The 18,376-nt window shown below is 42.2% G+C and overlaps 1 protein-coding gene and 1 long non-coding RNA gene across 13 annotated transcripts in view; both read left to right on the top strand.

The window, feature by feature from the left end:
• DLG2 (discs large MAGUK scaffold protein 2) overlaps positions 1-18,376 on the top strand; it is a 998,396-nt gene that overhangs the window by 67,742 nt on the left and 912,278 nt on the right. The window lies entirely within an intron of this gene.
• On the top strand, positions 3,701-9,539 carry LOC121662674. Its single transcript, XR_006015372.1, has 2 exons — positions 3,701-7,957; positions 8,794-9,539. It is a non-coding gene; the product is annotated as an uncharacterized LOC121662674 (long non-coding RNA).

The following is an 18,376-nucleotide window of genomic DNA, read 5'->3' as shown; positions in this document are numbered from 1 at the left end:
TTACTAATCATAAGCTATTACTAATAAAGAGGAACAGTTTATCTCCCAGAAGAGAGAAACCACAGATGGGAGGAAATGTAGTGGTTAATATAGCAACAATTCTTGAAATGAGTGAATTGAGAAAAAAATAAATGTAGAAAGTAAAACCATTTGCACAGATTTAAAAGAGTAATAAGACAAAATAAAAGAGAAAAGCAAAGCAAATATGAAATCAGGAATGATGGGAAGTGTTACCTACTATCTATGAGAGATGCACTGAACTTATTTAGACATATTCTTTTCAGAATCCAATGAACAAAGTATTTTTAAAAAGTTGCCTAATGTTTAATTCCCTATTTAATTTAAAATAATTTTTGTATTATTTTTCTTATTCTGTGTTAATGATTTGGATGCAAGAGTGATGTAATTTATGAGCTATCAGGATGATTATGTATTCTTCAGTAAGAACACAGATTGCTGAGTAAACTTGTTCTTGGAAACTGAAATCTGTCCTGCTGATCTAATGATGGTGCACTTATGCCCAAGAATTGTATTTGTATTATTGCCAATGTTAACCTATACAGGATTACAAGAGCTGCCATGCTGAATCAGTGCAGGTTCATTCCTGTACTGAAAAATCAAACAAATAATAATCCTGAGGGAATTGTTTTAAACAAAAATCTTCTGCTTTGTTTTCCTGAGCCAAGATCTAGATCTCAGCAGTGTCTCGTAGCAGTGAGTTTCACAGTCCAATTCTGCTCTATTTAGATTTTCTTTCCTCCATTGTGGAAGTACCCACTTCCAGTTCCATTGGCTGAACCTGTGAGAGGCTCATGTGAGTCACAAGAATCTGACCATGGCTATATCTACAGACAAAAGAATATCGTTTCAATTGCTGTGAAGTTTCCAGAGGAACCAGGGAACTTGCAAAGGCGTGAACCAACAAAACTTGTATGACTGCTGTCCTTAGTGGTTACTTTGCCTTGAAGAACTGTGCCAGTGGCAGAGGTTCCCTTCCTTGGAACTGTGAAGTTGCAGTATTGCTTCCTCTGTGATATTTCCTTTTTGGAGTCAAACAGGAAGTCCTCTCTTTTCTCAGTCTGCTAATAGAAAGATGTAGATGTTCTCAAGTCTGTTTCTGTTTTGAGAACCAGCCAGTTTAGGGATTTTATATTGGCTAAAAATACTGGCTGCATTCTGAGAAGCTGAAATAGGACATCATGACTGATTCAGCCACCATAACATTTGCTGTTGTTGGGCTGGGGGCCTGCACAAACCCAAACCACATTCCTGTCCCCTCTCCTGTTGGCAGTTCAGCCTGGAGAGCTGTGCAAGCAGGTGGTCTGGTCCCCAGAAAGGGGAGGAAGGAAAGGGCAGGGAAAGGGGGAGAGAGAAGTGATGTCCTTGAGAACCACTTGTCCTTGTTTCCACAAGCTGGCTCTCCAAAAATCATCTGTCTCAGACATCTTGCATGAATTGGACTGAGTGACCCAATACCTCTTCTCCATATCAGTCATTATCTTATGTATTTCTGTATGTGTCTTCTTGTTTTTTTCCTCACAGAGATGCACAGTCCAAATATTTTCATGCTCACCAACCTTAGTGCCCTTCTTTGAATATTCTCCTCTCTAGCTCTGCTTATGTTCTTCTCACAACTGAGTGATCAGAGTTGCACACAGTGTTCTAGAGAAAAGAGTAACAGTGATTTATATAAGGGCACTGCAGTATCTTTGGTAATATTTGGTGTCCGATATCTGCATCCAAAGGACTGTCCCTCCTATCTTGGAGTCCCTGAGAAGTTCTCAGGGTTTAATGATGCATTTCACACATTGCCTGCTTGAATGTGCTGTAGTCCACAGCTGAAGGACAGCTTTGGGTGAATATTCTCTCTTCCCTTCCTTCTGCTCTCTCGTGGCTAATACTGATACAGGGCTGGAATAAGTCTCCTGCTTGGTTCTCGAGTTCCCATCCCTGGCAGCTCCCAGCCTCATGAATATGCTTCTGTAGCCCTGCCCCTTAAGTGGCTGCTACTCACAAGATGGTACAACTCCGACCAGTCCTGCATGATCCAGGGGCAAACTCACTGCTCTGCTGATGGGTCCCTGGGCTATCATTGAATTATAAGGGATCTATATTAATTCTGACCAACTTTAGACTTCTGCACTATAGATCAACATACTATAGAGGAACCCTTTTTATTGTCAGCATGGAAAAAGAGGCATTTCCAAGGTAAGAGGCATCCACTGTTTCAGGTCCAGCCTTCAGAATAAGAGCAGTTGTGCCTTGATCCTCTCCTGGACACAACCACACTGTAGGTGTCTACACTTGGTAAGACAAGTCCTTGCCTGAGACACAATCTCCATCTGAATTATTACTGTTCTCTGTCTCCTTCTTCTAGAGTGCAAATCTTTTATTCCTGCCCAGTTCCGGTGTTAAGCTTCATTGGTTTTCATTTGGCATATCATATATAACACAGCAACAAATAAGCAATCAAACCTGACTTCATAGGTTTTACTTTTACCTTCTGTTAATCTTTTCCTTCATGACTTCAGGAAAAAGAGATAAATGGCCACTGTTCTCTCTCTTTGCATCCACTTTCCAAGTGATGCCGGCAGATTTCATTAACCTTCCTTTTTTGAAAATTACGTCTTTTTAATAAATTACATTTATTATAAAAGCAAGCAATTAAAGTAGCATCTGGTATTTTGTATAAATAAATATGTGTACAAAATATGTATATTTTGCTTCGCACTACTGTCATGAAAAAGATATATTTTATGTTATGTCGCTTTCTTAGGGCATTACTAGCATACTTATTATCCTCATTTACCTGACACCAGAGGGTTTCACTGGCTATTTACATTCCCTTTTTCCCAAGGGGTAGGAACGGCTGTTCCAAAGATCCGATGCTAGCTGCATTCATCCATCACATCTGTCTGCAGAAGTAGTTGCTATTTCTCTTTAGAGCTGTAGCCCTTCAAGAAGTCTTATGCTGTTAGCTCTCATTTCAGAGCAGCTTTGTGTCTGGAAAAAGGAGCCAGAAATACCTGAAATGCAGGGGAAGAAACACTTAGAGGTACATGGGCTGAGCCTGCAGTGCTCAGAGATATTTGCTCAGTGAGGTGTTCTGCTGCCCAAGCACACTTCTTGATTTCAGCCTTCTCCTTCCTTCCCTCAACTTCTCCAAGCTTTGCTCCAACTCCTCCTCACCCATTCATTGGCAAGGGTGATTCCAAGCATTTCAGTGGATGTGTACTCTTCTTTCTCATCAAGAAATTCAGTTCTTTCTCATCACTTATTGAGTGTAGATATAGGAAGTTTGGAGATGACACCAAAGCTGGGTGGGAGTGTAGATCTTCTGGAGGGCAGGAAGGTTCTACAGAGGGATCTGCACTGGCTGGATCAACGGGCCGAGGCCAATTGTATGAAATTCAGTCATGAGCCCTACACTTGGGGCACAACAACCCCAGGCAGTGCAACAGGACAGAGTGGCTGAGAATCTGCCCAGCAGAAAGGGCAGAGAGGGGTCTGGGGGTGCTGGTTGATAATGGTTGAACATGAACCAGGTGTGCCCAGGTGGCCCACATGGCCAATAGCATCCTGGCCTGTATCAGCAATAGTCACCATCAGGACCAGGGCAGTGACTGTCCCCCTGTACTGGACACTGGTGAGGCCACACCTCAACTCCTGTGTTCAGTTCTGGGCCCCTCACTGCAAGAAGGACATTGAGGGGCTGGAACATTTCCAGATGTCATGGTTTAGGAATGGTATTCCCCAATTTAGTACTCCCACTAAAAGAAACACATAAGCTGCTGCCCTCCCCGCTCCAGTGGGAGATACAAAAGGCAGAGATAATGGGTTGAGATAAGAACAATTTACTGAAAACAGCAATGAGAAAAAAACCCAAACAGTAACAGCAGCAATATTATTAACAAAAGTATATAAAGAGAGGATGATTTCCATGCAGAATGCTGACCAAGCCCAACTCCACACAGAGTGACCCCAAGACAGTGAACAATGGCCAATGGGTTCTCCACCCTGCCATGCTTTGTTCCACCAGAGAGGGACACCCTCCATCCCAGAAGCCAGAGAGGAAGTCCCTTTTTCCCTCCTCTGACAATGACATAAGGTGGTATTGAACAAGACAATGTCTTGGCAGTGCCCTTTCCCACAGATCCAGCCTGGAACCAGGACCTCAGAGAAGGGCAACAGAGCTGGGCAAGTATCTGGAGCACAAGTCTGATGAGAAGAAGCTGAAGGAACTGAGGGTGTTTAGCCTGGAGAAAAGGGGGACCTTATTGCTGTCCACAATTACCTGAAAGGAGATTGTAGTAAGGTGGGTGTTGGTTCCTTCTCCCAAGTAGCAGTGACAAGATGAAGGGAAATGGCCTCAAGTTGCACCAGGGGAGGTTTAGTTTTAATAGCATGATTTCTTTTTCATGGAAAGGGTTGTAAAACATTAGAACGGACTGTCCAGAGAAGTGGTGGATCATCATCCTTGGAAGTGTTCAAAACCTGTGTGGATATGAAACTTTGAAGACATGGTTTGATGGTGAACATGGTGGTGGTGCTAAGTTGACTGTTGAACTTGATGATCTTCAATGTCTTTTCCAAACTTAAAAATTGTGAATATAATTTTAAGAACAGTGGCAGTGGCACATGCAGAGACATTTGCTTTCAGTGGCAACCCCTCTCATAAGATCCCATCAAATGTCTTGTGCTAGTTTTGGAAGCTGGGATCTGCCACTGCTTCTACAGAAACCATAGGTTAGAAAACCTCTATAGCCTTTCACATCAGATTTGAAGGACTCTTACAGTTGGTACCAACAGTAATTAACAGTCTCTAGAAAAATGTTAATTGTTAATCCCTCTGGAGAAAATTCAGAAATACCCCTGACAGCTTCTGGGAATGACTGAAAGGGGACATTAAATGGGATCTTTGATATGTCTTGTGCTTTTGTGTGTTCTCCTCAGCTGTAGCATGGGGATGGTCTTCTGCTTCCACTCTAGAATGATGTGGGATTTAAAAGCTATAGATAAATTTTTAATACCTGTTACTTTAAATCAATGTTGTACTTGAAGGATTTAAACTCTATAACTTCACCTGTCCACATCTTTATTTATGTTGCTCTGAGTACCAATTGTTGTCTGTTCCATCCTGAGAGCAGCCGGTAAGAAAAATCTCTGCTCCCTGCCTGGGGAACACACGGAGCAAGAGAATGAAAAACATATGAATAGCACTTGAAACTGGTGCATCCAGCCTGTCTGACCATCAGTGCCGATGGGAGTTAGAGCTAGAGGAAGATTAGAAAACATCTGAGCCCTCATTAGCTCCAGTGGGAGGTTGTGTAGAAATTGTGAGTATTTCTAGAAAAAAAAGTCTCACAAAGGGGAGCTTTTGATTCACTGAATTACAAAAACAAGTTTAGGAGTTCTTTTTGTCTGAGAGTACTTTTACACTGCCTGAGACCATCAAGGAAGGTGATAAACAGGGGGAGAAATAATAAATTGAAGGAGTCATGGAGAGCAAGGCTGCTGGGATGTGTTTCATTTTTGTGGAGCTGCTTGCCTGGTGAGCTGTAAGGGACTGTAAGCAGCACAAGAGGGGCAAGATCATCTCTCCTCCCATGAAGATTACGTGAGTGAGCATCTGTAGTTAGGAAGAGGAGAGGAAGGAATCTTGAAAAAGCATGTAAGTATCTTAGGGGTGGTTGTCAAAAGGATGGGGCCAGACCCTTTTCAGGGGTGTCCAGCAACAAGACAAGGGACACCAGTCACAAACTGAAACCCATGAACATCCATCTGAATATGGGGAAAAGCTTCTTTACTTTGAGGGTGACAGAGCACTGGAATAGGTTGCCCAAAGAGGTTGTGGAGTCTCCTTCCATGGAGATATTCAAAACCCCGCTGGATGTGATCCTGTTCAGCCTGTTCCAGCTGAATCTGCTTTAATAGTGGGGTTGAGGTGATCTCCAGATGTCCTTTCTGACCCCAGCCATGCAATGATTCTGTGTGATTTGCTTCTCTAGGGCAGCTCTGTTTCCTTCACACAGACGTATTAGCAGCCATGGGGAAGAAGGGGTGGAAGAGGGATCCCCAGCCTTAGCCTGCTGTTTCTCTCCAGCGTGCCAAGCAGAAGCAAGGAGAAAGCATGGAGGGGAAAATAATTTGCCATGTATCTGTAGATGCTAACAGATGCCTCTCACGAGGGAACAAATTGTCAACTTAAGTCACAGTGTGTTCCTGGGTTTGCTTTCTGCTCAAGATATACCATATCCCTAAGTAAGCAGAGGATGTTGCCTTGCAAGGAGCTGGAAGGATTAACAAGGGGAAAAGTGGTAGAAAGTTTAGAAATACAGAATAATAGTAAAAGAAAAGTTCCAGCTTGGAAAATTCTGTTTCTTACATCTGGGAAAAATAATCAGAGACTCAACTGTTCTGCAGGAGAGAGATACTTACAGAGCACTAGAAATGAAAAAAACAAACCAACCCCTAGAGAAAGCAGTGGGAAACCATTTAGTGGGCTTATATAGGCACTGAAGAGTATGATTTTGGGGCTACACACAGAGGCAAAAACATTATCTTCCAGGGAGGTGATGATCCAGCTGTACATGGCACAGGTGGAACAGTATTGCTGATTCTGGCATATCCATGCCATACTGACGTGGATGAATTGGAGAAATGTGTCAATAGAAAATAATGGACTGGAGAGAATATTTTTTATATATGTGCAAGAAAGATTATGTATTTTATATGGCTTGGTGGCAATTTAGAGTTAGAAAGAATAACATTCTACAAAAACCTGAAGGCAGTAAAAAGCAAGGAGTTAAAAATACATTTAAGGTGGCAGAATAGGTGTGTGCATACAGGGTAAAAAGGATCAAGGAGCACATAGTCAAGAAAAAATTGAGGACAAGACAGATACATATAATGGTGAAATGGCTCTAAGGGGGAAGCAATAAATGCCTACCATGGACGCTTTTCAGCATCATCAGGAACATGCCCAAGGTAACTCAGGTGCCAGAGCAAGTCTATCCCACCAGCACAGAGCTTCAAGGAGATCTCTGCAAGCAAGACATCTCTGTTGGTGAGCAACAGATGCGTTATTTAGCCCCTAAACATCTCCCAGGTGTGACTCATTCATGGTTCCTTATATAAATACAGATCTACCGCTCCTGAGTTTTCCAGAGGAAGCCTGGTTTGCAAGAGGACCTAGAGGATGAGGGTGTCCTCTTGGAAAAGCCACCTGTCTTCTCTCTTTTCTCTATGGCCATATTCAGATCCCTTTCTGAGTTGTGCCTGACATGATTCCTCTTCTATTGCTACAGAGAGCAGTCCTTCCCTCTCTCCCTTGTGCTCTCTCTCCTGGTCATACTAAAGCCCACAGAGATCTCCTGATTTTCCTAGGATGTGACCAGTTTTCTCTTTCCAGAATAAACAAGCAGGACAGCAGACCTGGTTGCTGCTGCTGCTGTCTTTTCCTTGATGAGAGCTGTGCCTCTTCCCCACCTGCTTCCTCAAAAACACGAGAGTGTGAAGACCTGGTCATGCTGCTCGGGGCTCTGCTTTTCCTGCACTGATGCTGTTAATCTGTGATATTTCTGTTCCCCTCAGAGGCACTGCAGGACTCAGTGTCTGTTTAGCACCACTGCACAAGTTCTCATCTCCTTGACTTTACCACTGGGGTGAAACTGGAGTCCAATATCCTATGGCACCACTGGGGACAGGACTGGTGGGCCCAGGCTGGGCTGTAAGGGGGTCCTGGGCTATGGGGAGGGTGAGGGAAGGCTTTGGACTGCACCCACAATTCAGTATTTCCAACCCAAACCCTTTATTTAATTTGTAGGTATCTATGGAGATTTTTTTCAGTTTTCTATGGAGACTATGATGCCTTCTATGATTGCAACTTTTACAGGAAGTTTAATAAGACCATGTGGCCTTTCACTGCAGCTCTGGGGTTGAGCTCCAGTGCAGCCTGGTAAGCAAAGGTCATAAATGTCTGATTAATGTGCAGGGACATTTATATTATTCATTATATATTATTATATTATTATATATTATTATATTATTCATTATATATTATTATATTAGCATTCATCTCTGATACCAAACCCACAAAGAACAGTAGAGCATCGCTGAAGGATGAGCAAATTAACATTGCACAGACTTTAGTGCACTTTTTATCAGTGAATGGCAACCTACCCGTGTTTATGAGGACACAGTTACTTGGCTCTGTTACTCCCCTGCTCCTTTCAGTTTTATTTTATAGCCAAAAAACCCCCAACATCCCCACCCAAAAATGGATGTGACTTTAGCTATGAACTTGTGAGGGCTTCTGAGCTTAAGCTGTTCATGGTGATGTGTCCAACTTCTTAGAAGCATGAGCCGGGTAGAGGGCTCAGCCTCAGCAAACTGATTGAGCCCCATTTTGAGGTAAACTGCACCCCAAACCTGAGTGCAGCACCACAAAGCCCTGTGTGTTCACTGGCAGCAGTGATGGAGCTGCTCTTGACTATGGAAAAGTGTGAGCTAGGAAATGGTCAGAAGATACTTCTCAGTAGAAAAAAAACACCCAAAACCTCTGGGGTACATGTAAGGTTTGTTTCAGAAAGTGTTGCCTGGTTACTACCAGACTGTTGCCCTTCCTAAATCAACAGGGTGAAATTTGTCTAGTAAATTTTAACTGTGTGACACATCCTGTTGCCACACAAATGAGCAACACAATTATTTCAACACATTAAATGCTGAAGACCAGTGAATGAAAAAAGTTAGAGCTATCTTCCTCTTCTTCTATTTCTGTATGTTAAACTCCAGTTCATCAGTGCAAGGTCCTGTAACACTACAGCCTACTGTGGGTGTATGGTGCAAAGAAGACAAGATAACATGAGAGCATGACACATCACCAGGATGTCCCCCATGAACCAGCCAAGCAGGAGCCTCTGGCACAACTTGAGGAAGCACAGAGGGAAAGGTGAAAGTTGTATCCACTTTGTCCTATCACACAAACAGCACCTGCTGGTGGTGGGCTACAGCATCCACACCACAAGGATGGGGCCAGAGCATTGCTGCTGGCAGTGATCTCCATCAGCCTCTTGAAGCAGTGCTTGGCTTTGCTGTGCCATGAGCAACAGACAGAGGACAGCCTGGTCTGTGCTGCAGCATCTTCAACAGCCCCTCATCTGCCAGAAGAAGTGTGTACCACTGGATTTGTGAAACCTTGAGTAGGTCATGCCTGTTGTTGATTTTGTCTTTAATTGCAGTTCAGAGCTTGACAAGAAAAACACCATTTTTCTGCTGCACATGGGGAACCAGCTGTTGTGGTGGGTTGACCTTGGCTGGACATCAAGTGTCCTACCAAAGCTGTCCTATCCCTCTTCTCCTGAGCTGGGCAGGGCAGAGAAAATCTAACAAAAGTCTTCTCATGGTCAACCTATGGACAAGAAGAGATCACTCACCAGTTATAATGTCATGGGTGAAACAGACTTGGGGAAAGTTAATGTACTTTATTGCTAATCAAATCAGAGTAGAGTAATGAGAAATAAACCCAAATCTTAAAACACCTTCTCCCACTCCTTTCTGGACTCAATTTCATTCCCTATTTTCTCTGCCTTCTCCCTCCAGTGATGCAAGGGGAGAGGGAATAGGAGCTGCAGTCAGTTCAGCTCGAGTTGTCTCTGCTACTCCTTCCTCTCTTTGTTTTGCTGCTCTAGCAAGGGGTTCCTCCCATGGGACACAGTCCTTCACAAACTTGTCCAGCGTGGGCCCTTCCCACAGGCTTCAGTTCTTCATGAACTGCTTCAGCATGGGTGTCTTCCAGAGGGTACAGGGGAAATCTCTGTTCCGGGACCTAGAGCACTTCCTTCCTCTCCTTCTTCACTGACCTTGGGGTCTGCAGGGCTGTTTCTCTCAAACCTTTCCCTTTGTCCCCTTCCCCTCCTTCTTAAAAATTTTATCTCAGAGGTGCCACCATCATCACTGATGGGTTTGGGCTTGGTCAGTGTTGGGTCCATCCTGCAGCTGCCTGGGATTAACTCTGTTGAACACAGGGGAAGCTTCTGGCATTTTCTCACAGAAGCTTCCTTGTAGCATCCCTGTTGTCAAAAACCTTGCCACACAAAACCAATGCAGCTGTGAAAAGCAAATGTGTTTTGGGAAGTATAATTTTAAGTGTTCATGTAAAGCCAGCAGCTGGGCATGTGATGATGTGATAGACCTTCTTCAGTCAGTGTCGTGGGATTCGTTGTAAATTGCTTAGGCTTTGTTTGGTTTTTCTTTTTTTAAATATTAGTGCATATTAGAGACTTGCTGAAATGTGAGGTGTGTGCTGCAAAGGCTGGAAATCATAAACTAGAGATAAAAAGTAATTATTTAGACAAGTCAAATCCCATACTTGCAATTGTAGCCATTATTTGGCGCAAAACTCAGCCGGTGGTCATTAAATAGCAGCTTGTGTAACATTTCAGACAGATGGGAAAACCTCTTACATCTAAGTTGTTGAAGTAGGTGTTGCTTAGGTCTGTGTTATCAGAATAAACAAACCACAGATTATTACTGCACAGTAGAGCAGTGAGGTTTAGGAAGTCGCAGAAAAGGAGGATCTGCTGCAGACCAAATGCTGTTCTGAGTCAAGACCCTCAGAGCAGCCTGAAGGTCAAGGAGATGTTCATACAGTGCAGGCTGCCACTTCCAACTATCTGCTCCAGGGAATATGCAGGCAGCCTGCTTCATGCTTGTAAGCATAGTATAGAACATTTGATTAATGAAGAGGGGGATAAGGAAGAGCGTCTAGAGTTTGATATTTTCTGGAAAACACTAACCAGACTTCTTGATCTTAAAAAGCATAATGTTGTCCAGTATTTTAAAGAAAAAAGTTTAAAAGCTTAGATCTGTAATGACCAAAGATAAAATCTGGTTATGTCAATAATGGCCTTTGCATTGGAATAGCAAAAAATATTTTCTTAGTCACAGGAACTGTACTTGTACTCCTAAATTAGGGTGATTTTGGTGACAGGCAGCTTAGCATTCTTTTTGTTCAGTTTTCAACATAGCCTGGGGCAGCTGACCCATGAGCTATTTTTTGCTTTGATAAATCCTATCTCTGTGTTCCTCTGTTTTGAAAATAGATATAAAAAGAGATAGGCAGTAATTTAATAAATAGAAACTGTAAAGCAGAGGTAACAGAAGGAATGACTTGAAAGGTATTATTAATGGCATCCCTGTGTCCAAAGTGCCCAAAGGGTTCAGTCAGGATTACAGCTGTCAAAGCAAGGGGCAGGACAGGCTTGGCTTTCCACAGCCTTTGCATTCAGGGGCTGCTAGTTCTCAGCTTTTTCATTCCTTTTCTCAATCATCCTTTGCACGCCACAAGAGCTGCATATTATTTTACAGATATTTTGTTTTGTCTGTTGCTGATAGAGAAGTTCTGGATCGAAATTGCCTATTGTGTTGTGTCCAAGGTGCACAAATTAGCATGGGAAAAATGACATTGATAGGGATCCTTCAGCAACTGCATCTATGTAAGGACCAATGGATTGACACTGCTTATGCAATGCTGACAGATTTATATCTATGTTAGGGTTTGCTTTATGGAGTGACACTAAACATTGGCATAAAATAGAACAGGACATAAATAATTTCAATTTAAATTCCATCCACAGCTCCACACCATAAGGTATTTCCCCTGAACCTCCAACCAAATGATCCTAAAGTATATGACTTTCAGAGAAGCTGGGAACTGTGTTGAAACCAAACCTTGCAGCAGAAGTTCATTCTGCTTAGTTTCTAATATCTGGTTGAATAAAGATTTCTACATCCAGCACTGGATCATCTTTTTAATTTTGATCAAGTTTAGCAGAGGTCACGTAAATGTTTTGTGGCTGCTTATAGAAAAATCAATGGAATATATATCATATTGGACCAAATATGCTTAAACCCAGGCTCCAGGCTCTGGTTTGAAAATGTTGGTCAGTAATAAAAATGACTAGTAATACCTTTTATTATGGTTTCCAGTAATGCCTGGATACACAATCATCAAGTAAATGGATTTTTTTCTTCCCACTTTTTTAATCTGGAAGAAGACTGAGCCCATAAACCCAGCCTAAATGATAACTAAACATCTAACACTCCCCATGAAAGTGTTTGCAGCTGTGTTCTCCCATCACACATACCGTGAGAATTCTGTTATAGTAAATTGAAGCTGTTAGTGTCACAATATTGCCATCATTATGTGTTCAAAATATGAGTCAGATCCCCAGCACTCCTTCATGTTCTAATATCACAAATGTGTCTAGTGTTTTACTTTCAGTTATGGTTTCTAAGACTTTAGAGGGGAATCTGCCTATCCCAATAGTGTTAAATTTTAAGGCCCATATCTAACCCACAACAGTGATGCAGCCGCTTTCCTCCTTCCTCCTGGCCACTGGCAGAACTTCATATGTCTACTTCCATGGTTAAATGGTTTTCCTCTGAGCTCATCTGTCTCCCAGCCTCATCAGCACAGCCTGCTGCCCTTTACCACTTCCTCATCCTTCATAGTCTTTTCTCCTATCTCCTAACCATGACTCCACTCAATTTCCTGTGTGTGTCTTCTGCCTGTGGCTCTGATTCGATGTGAGAGGCAGTGGTGACCCCCTCTACCCTTTCCTGGTGCACTGTAGAGAATGGCAGCTCCCTTTCTGGCTTCAGGTGTTTTAATGAGGAAGAGGAATGGTGGTCTTGATGGAGGAGCAACCTATGAATTGATGGTGAGGCATGTTTGAAAATCACAGAAATATACAACTTCTGGGGAAGTGAACAAATGTAATGCTTCATTTTGTATTAAAAGACTTGACAAATAGGACTATGTATAGAACAAACATGTTTTAGCCAGTACTTTTACATGTCCTCCTGACTTCAGCTTCTTACTACAATTGTTTTCTTTCCTGCTTCCCTGCTTAACAAGTAAATTGGTGCCTTTTATCTCTCTGAAGAAAGAGCAAGCCTTTTTGCTTTCCTATTGAAGGAATTTCTGTGCCATTTCTTAACCTGTATAAATTAGATACATTGCACATATATATCGATACATATGCATTTGATTAGATATATAAACTAGGTGTTAAAGCCTGCTTCTGGATGTTTCCTGCAATAATGTATCAGTGTATATAAATTCATCAAACGATGAATCAATCAATTACTTTCCACTCCGGAACCATGTCATAACCATATTTGTATCTGAAATGTGATCTGAACAAAGTGGGAGGATTTTCACCGATAGGACTGCAATGTGCAACTGATTTAGTGTCAAATCTTCTATGGAGAGGGTATCTGAGGGTGACATGGCAGTCATGGATAGCTGTGTGCAGAGGGCTAGAGAAGAAGGAATTGGAGCAATGAGCTCATGTCAGTGCTTCCGGGAAGCCTGTGCTGATGGTTTCCTGCACATATATCCCTCCAAGTCATTTAACTGCCAGGTCTGTCATCCTCCTTGGAAAAGGAAAGGACAGAAAGCAATGGGAGGGGATGCAGAAGATACTGGGTTGGCCACTGAGATTAAATCACAGCATTTGCAAACGTTATTTTGTTTCTAATGAAAATTGTCAATTCCTCCATTACTAGCATCTGAGATATTAATTTCCTGGTTATCTCTCTGACCACCCCATTAAACATATATAGACGTGGGAATGGTCTCCATAGACTTTGGCAGTAATATTTAGCTTTTCATAAAGTACAATAAACTTTAAAAGACTTTACAAATCTTATAGATCCCAGGCTCATTCATCTGTTGGATCTTGTTCTTTTGTCAATGAAATCTCATATCTATCTGGTAGAAGTTTCCACAGCCCACTTAATGAGTTTTTAATGGTTTTATTATGGCAGGGCTGTCTCAGTTAAAGGCTTGTCATATTTAAGAAATAAGTTTTAATTGCCTATTTGTTTTTGCAATATTTTTTCCTTTATTGTTTCATTTTTTTCCTGTCTCTGAAAAACATTTATTTCTGTCAGCTGTGAGCACCCACGCTGCTTTAAGTGTGTGGTGAAGTGATGAACATTTATTTCTGAGCACCATTAAACTGTCATGACGAGAATGCGGTCGTAGGATTGCATGGCATTCCCTGCTGGATCAAAGTAGTCCCAAGGGCCCCGAGTCATGATCCCCTCAGGTGCAGGTAGGATACTGGTGTGATTCCTACCTCCAGGCTGCAGCTGCTGGAGGAATGGCAGAACAGGACATACATATGTATGGATGGGGTATATAAGCTGTAATTACCCCACAGAGTTTGCATTAGTGCTTAATTATGTAGGTGAAGGGCCTGAGCAACTGATATCCATGCAGTTTCTGGCTGTCTCTGTTAAGGGGCCTTAACTCTCTACAACTGCTTGAAAGGAGGTTGTAGACAGGTGGGAGATGGTCTCTTCTCCCAGGCAGCAAGTGACAGGAAAATGAGAAAATGGCCTCAAATTATGTCTGGGGAGATTTAGATTATGATTAGATTTATTAGGAAAAATATCTTCACTAAAAGAATTGTCAAGCACTGGAACGGGCTGCCCAGGGAAGCAGTGGAGTCACCATCTTTGGAGGTATTTAAAAGATATGTAGATGTGGCACTTAGGGATGTGGGTTAGTGATGGACTTGGTAGTATTAGGCTAATGGTTGAACTTAATATTACAGGTCTTTTCCAACCTTAACAATTCTATGTTTCTAACTCATGAGGGAAGGATGGGACCTGTTGTCCTGCTCCTCACCCCACCTGTATCTAGCTGTGATCATTAGTAAGACCCCTTACAGTTTTCACCTTGGGCTTTTTTTTTTAATCATCACAGTGCACTATTCAGTGCATCTGCATACCAAACACCTACTACCTTTTCATCTCCTTAGGATCCAAGGGTCCAGATTCATTATCCCTAATAATGTCCTGTAAAGTGAGCAGCAGATCCTTGCACTGAATATGCATAACGGGTGGGCCTGCGTATGTATGATAGATGTATTGGGTGTTCTCTCTTGTCCTTTTTGCACCTGTACTTGTCCAGAGACTTCACTGAATCTTCTCTAGGCTTACATCATTGCAAACAGCATGCCTACCATTGCAAACTGTGGGGATGATTAGTGGGAAGCCAGCTAAGAACTAAAATAAGGCTTTGTATATGGCAGAATGGGGGCTAATTCTCAGCATTTCAGTAAAGTGTAGCATGCAATTAAATCTCTGAGTTGTGCAGACCTTAAAGGAGTGGTGTTTAAAAGGGGTACTAATATAGCAAGGAATCCAAGCTCTGTATTAAATTACACCCATGCCGCTCTGTAGTAACCTTAATTGGGGTCACATGTGCCAGATTTACACTGCTAGAGCTGGAGCAGGATCTGACCTACTCTGAGCGAGGTGTGATGTATATCAATGCTGTTGGTATAAAGGCAATTGGAAAAGTGATTTGAAAATAGCAAGAAGTATTTTAGAAAGAAGTTTCTGAGGTGCAAAGGTTGAAGTAAGACTCAAATGTCAGAAATATTATGTCCACAATCCAGGAGTGTTTTATAGTATAATATGAAGCTGAAAATACTTTCCTCTTAATGTTTGTAAAAGTTGGGTACTTTCTAATATTTCTTTTCCACTTTAACTTACAAATGTATTAATTTTGGAAAGCATCCTGCACCACACTAATATATGAAAAAAGAGGTGTATGTTGAAGTTGTTTGGAAAACTTTGGCAAAGCACTCATATGTTTTCTTTTCTTTTTTCTTTAACAACTACAGCATCAGTTTTCAACAAGGACTGAAATGTGAACACTGTCTAAATAGGTGTCAGTACTTTAGATAACTGTGTAACTGCTGTTGAAGTAAGTTTTTTCACCACTTTTTGGATGTAAGTTTACATAAGAAAGGATGTAAATTCATACTCAGCACACATTCATGCAAACAGCTCAGGGCAAGGTTTGGCTTAATATTTAATTGCCATCAACTTTGCTTTTACTCTTTTTTGAATCCAGCGTAAGAGAATGTGTTAATCAAAAGGCATTATAAGATAGTGAAAGTACAGAGCCAGTTTTGGGAAGCAGGTTTTTTTTTTATCTATACTGATATAGCTACCTTAAGGAATCTGCTTTTCTAACATAGTTACTGAACATCCTGTTGTGTCTTAATCTACTTCTGAAACATATAAAGCAGCTGTGCTTCATTAGCTTCAACTTATTATGAAGGTAGAATATAGTCTTGTTTCGTGAATGGGAATAGTGTATGTTCAACAAAATGTGGTGTCTGTAATTTGCTTTTTTTTTTTCTTTTTGTGTAAAATGATATTCTCATTCTGCCTCTAGACCCTGCTGTGAAAAATGAATACACAAGACCTGTAAAAGTTGCTGTACTTTCAAATGGGCCTCTTCTAACATCTACTAACTGGCTGCACTTTGCACTTTGGCATTGTAAATTTTCAGCTTCTCTAGTAAGGGAGCCTCCATGTCCTAAAAAATAGGGATATATTTTAAAGAAACTCAGTTTTTTAAGCACGATTCCAGTGCATAGTGCAGCTGTCAGCCCACGAGGCTGGCAGTGAGAGACAGTTTTGTTCAGAGTGGCAGCCAGCTGATGGCCATCACGGGCAGGAACACTGGCACTTATTGCACTTCATCTCTCATCCATGAATAAAACACAGGCAGTGGGTGCTGTGGAGCACACTTGGTACAGGTATCTCGGTGAGCAGCTGCAGTTTGGGCTCTGGGGGCAGGAGCCCAAGCCAAGAGGCTGTGAACAGCCGAGCCTTGGCATAGCAAAGGGCACCTGTGGCCCATCCAGGGGACCGAGGGTGCCAGACTTTCCCATGCTTAAAGCATGAGGGGGTAAAAGCCTGGGGGCTCCTTTGTTGGGGGCCCCTTCTTGGAGGCATCAGCTTGGGCTGTTATTTTGTTATTTAGTTATTGCACCAAGATTAAATTGTTTTAGGGATCTGGACATCTGGGACTCTGCTATGGGAAACCTGGGGTTGAGTGGGTAAGGAGCCCTGGTGTGACTGTGTGAGTGTGGGGTGTAGCTGCCACGGGGCCTTGGTCCCAGCTCAGGTGGTGCGAGTGTGACTGCTCCTGGGTGGTTGGACAGGGAAGTTTCCTTAACAGGGGGTATATCTGTGGTGTGGTTTGCAAGCTGTTGTGGATATGTGTTGGTTTGGTGTGGAGGTACAGTGCTTGTCACGTACTACAATTCTCTCTGTCAAAAAGAGATGAAATACAGCCTGGAGCAGCATGACTGCTCCCCAAGGTAACTCATCGCTGTTTCCTCTGCACTGCATTATCTGCAGTGCCAAGTGTTACCTGCAATTCCCACTGTTGTTAACTCTGAGAAGGGCCTGGCTCCATCTTTTTTACACCCCCAGCAGAATTAAGTAACTGTAGCTAGCAATGAGATTTCTCTCGTTCCTTCTACCTTTTCTTAAGACCAGGTGAATCTAGTTGAATCTAGTTGAATCTTCTCAGTATCCCGTGTCTGTCAGCCCTCTGGCAATCATGATAATCTTTCCTGGATTCCCTTTATTATATCAGTATTTTTTGTGCTGCAAAGCCGGACTAGACACATGAATTGAAGTGAAAGTCATGAGAGAGTTATAATATTACAGCTAATGATTACAATCTTGCATCTGAGGAAAATGTATGAACAGTGGGTAATTCTTGATGGCAGAAACATTGCCTTGGGGGTTTACTGATTTCTGTCACTTTGCAGGCACAGTGAGATAAATAATGAAGGATTGAGATGAGCTTTCAGTGAACAGCTGTGAGATTCCTATCCTAAAAAAGCTCATATATTTGGTTTAAACGGAGGCAGTCTCATTTAGCCAGTAATTCTGCATTCTATATTAGCTATGCTTTGAACACTCAAGCACTGTCCTTCCTGTCAGTGTTAGAGAGCTAAACTGTGGAATAGCAGAGGGCAGGTGATTGGGTCTGGCTGAAGGTGAGACATGAGTGAGCTGTGGGTGGTGGCTGGAGAAGGAGCATGGTAATCCTGACATCTCTGCCATAAAGCATCTTGAAATTCCCCATACATCACCATATGTAGAAACACAGAGAAGTTTGGGTTGGAAGGGACCTTAAAGATCATCCATGGGCAGGGACACTTTCCATTAGACCAGGTTGCTCAAAGCACCATCCAGCCTGTCCATGAGTACTTCCAGGGGATGGGACATCTCTGATGCTTGCATAAAACTGTAATATTAATCAAGCATTTGGAATGAAATGCAATTAATCTAAGTAGGCACCATGCTCTGAATCATGAACTGTACCCCAGTTTCTAAAGAATATTTATCACAGCATCCTTACTGCAACTGGGTATTTTCATGCAATAAGATGCTGATTTAATCAAATATATTGGTCCTGTAAACAGCAACTTTTGCCAGTCTTCAGTGGTCAGATTTCCCCTCCCTGTCATGAGTTATTCAAGGA

The sequence above is a fragment of the Corvus kubaryi genome, unplaced genomic scaffold, assembly GCF_017639235.1.
Source record: "Corvus kubaryi isolate FWS band 111438036 unplaced genomic scaffold, C.kubaryi_AGA036_p1.0 37260, whole genome shotgun sequence".
NCBI classification, from domain to species: Eukaryota; Metazoa; Chordata; class Aves; order Passeriformes; family Corvidae; genus Corvus; species Corvus kubaryi.
The sequence above is the reverse complement of the archived record's forward strand: the minus strand, read 5'-3'. Positions and strand labels throughout refer to the sequence as shown.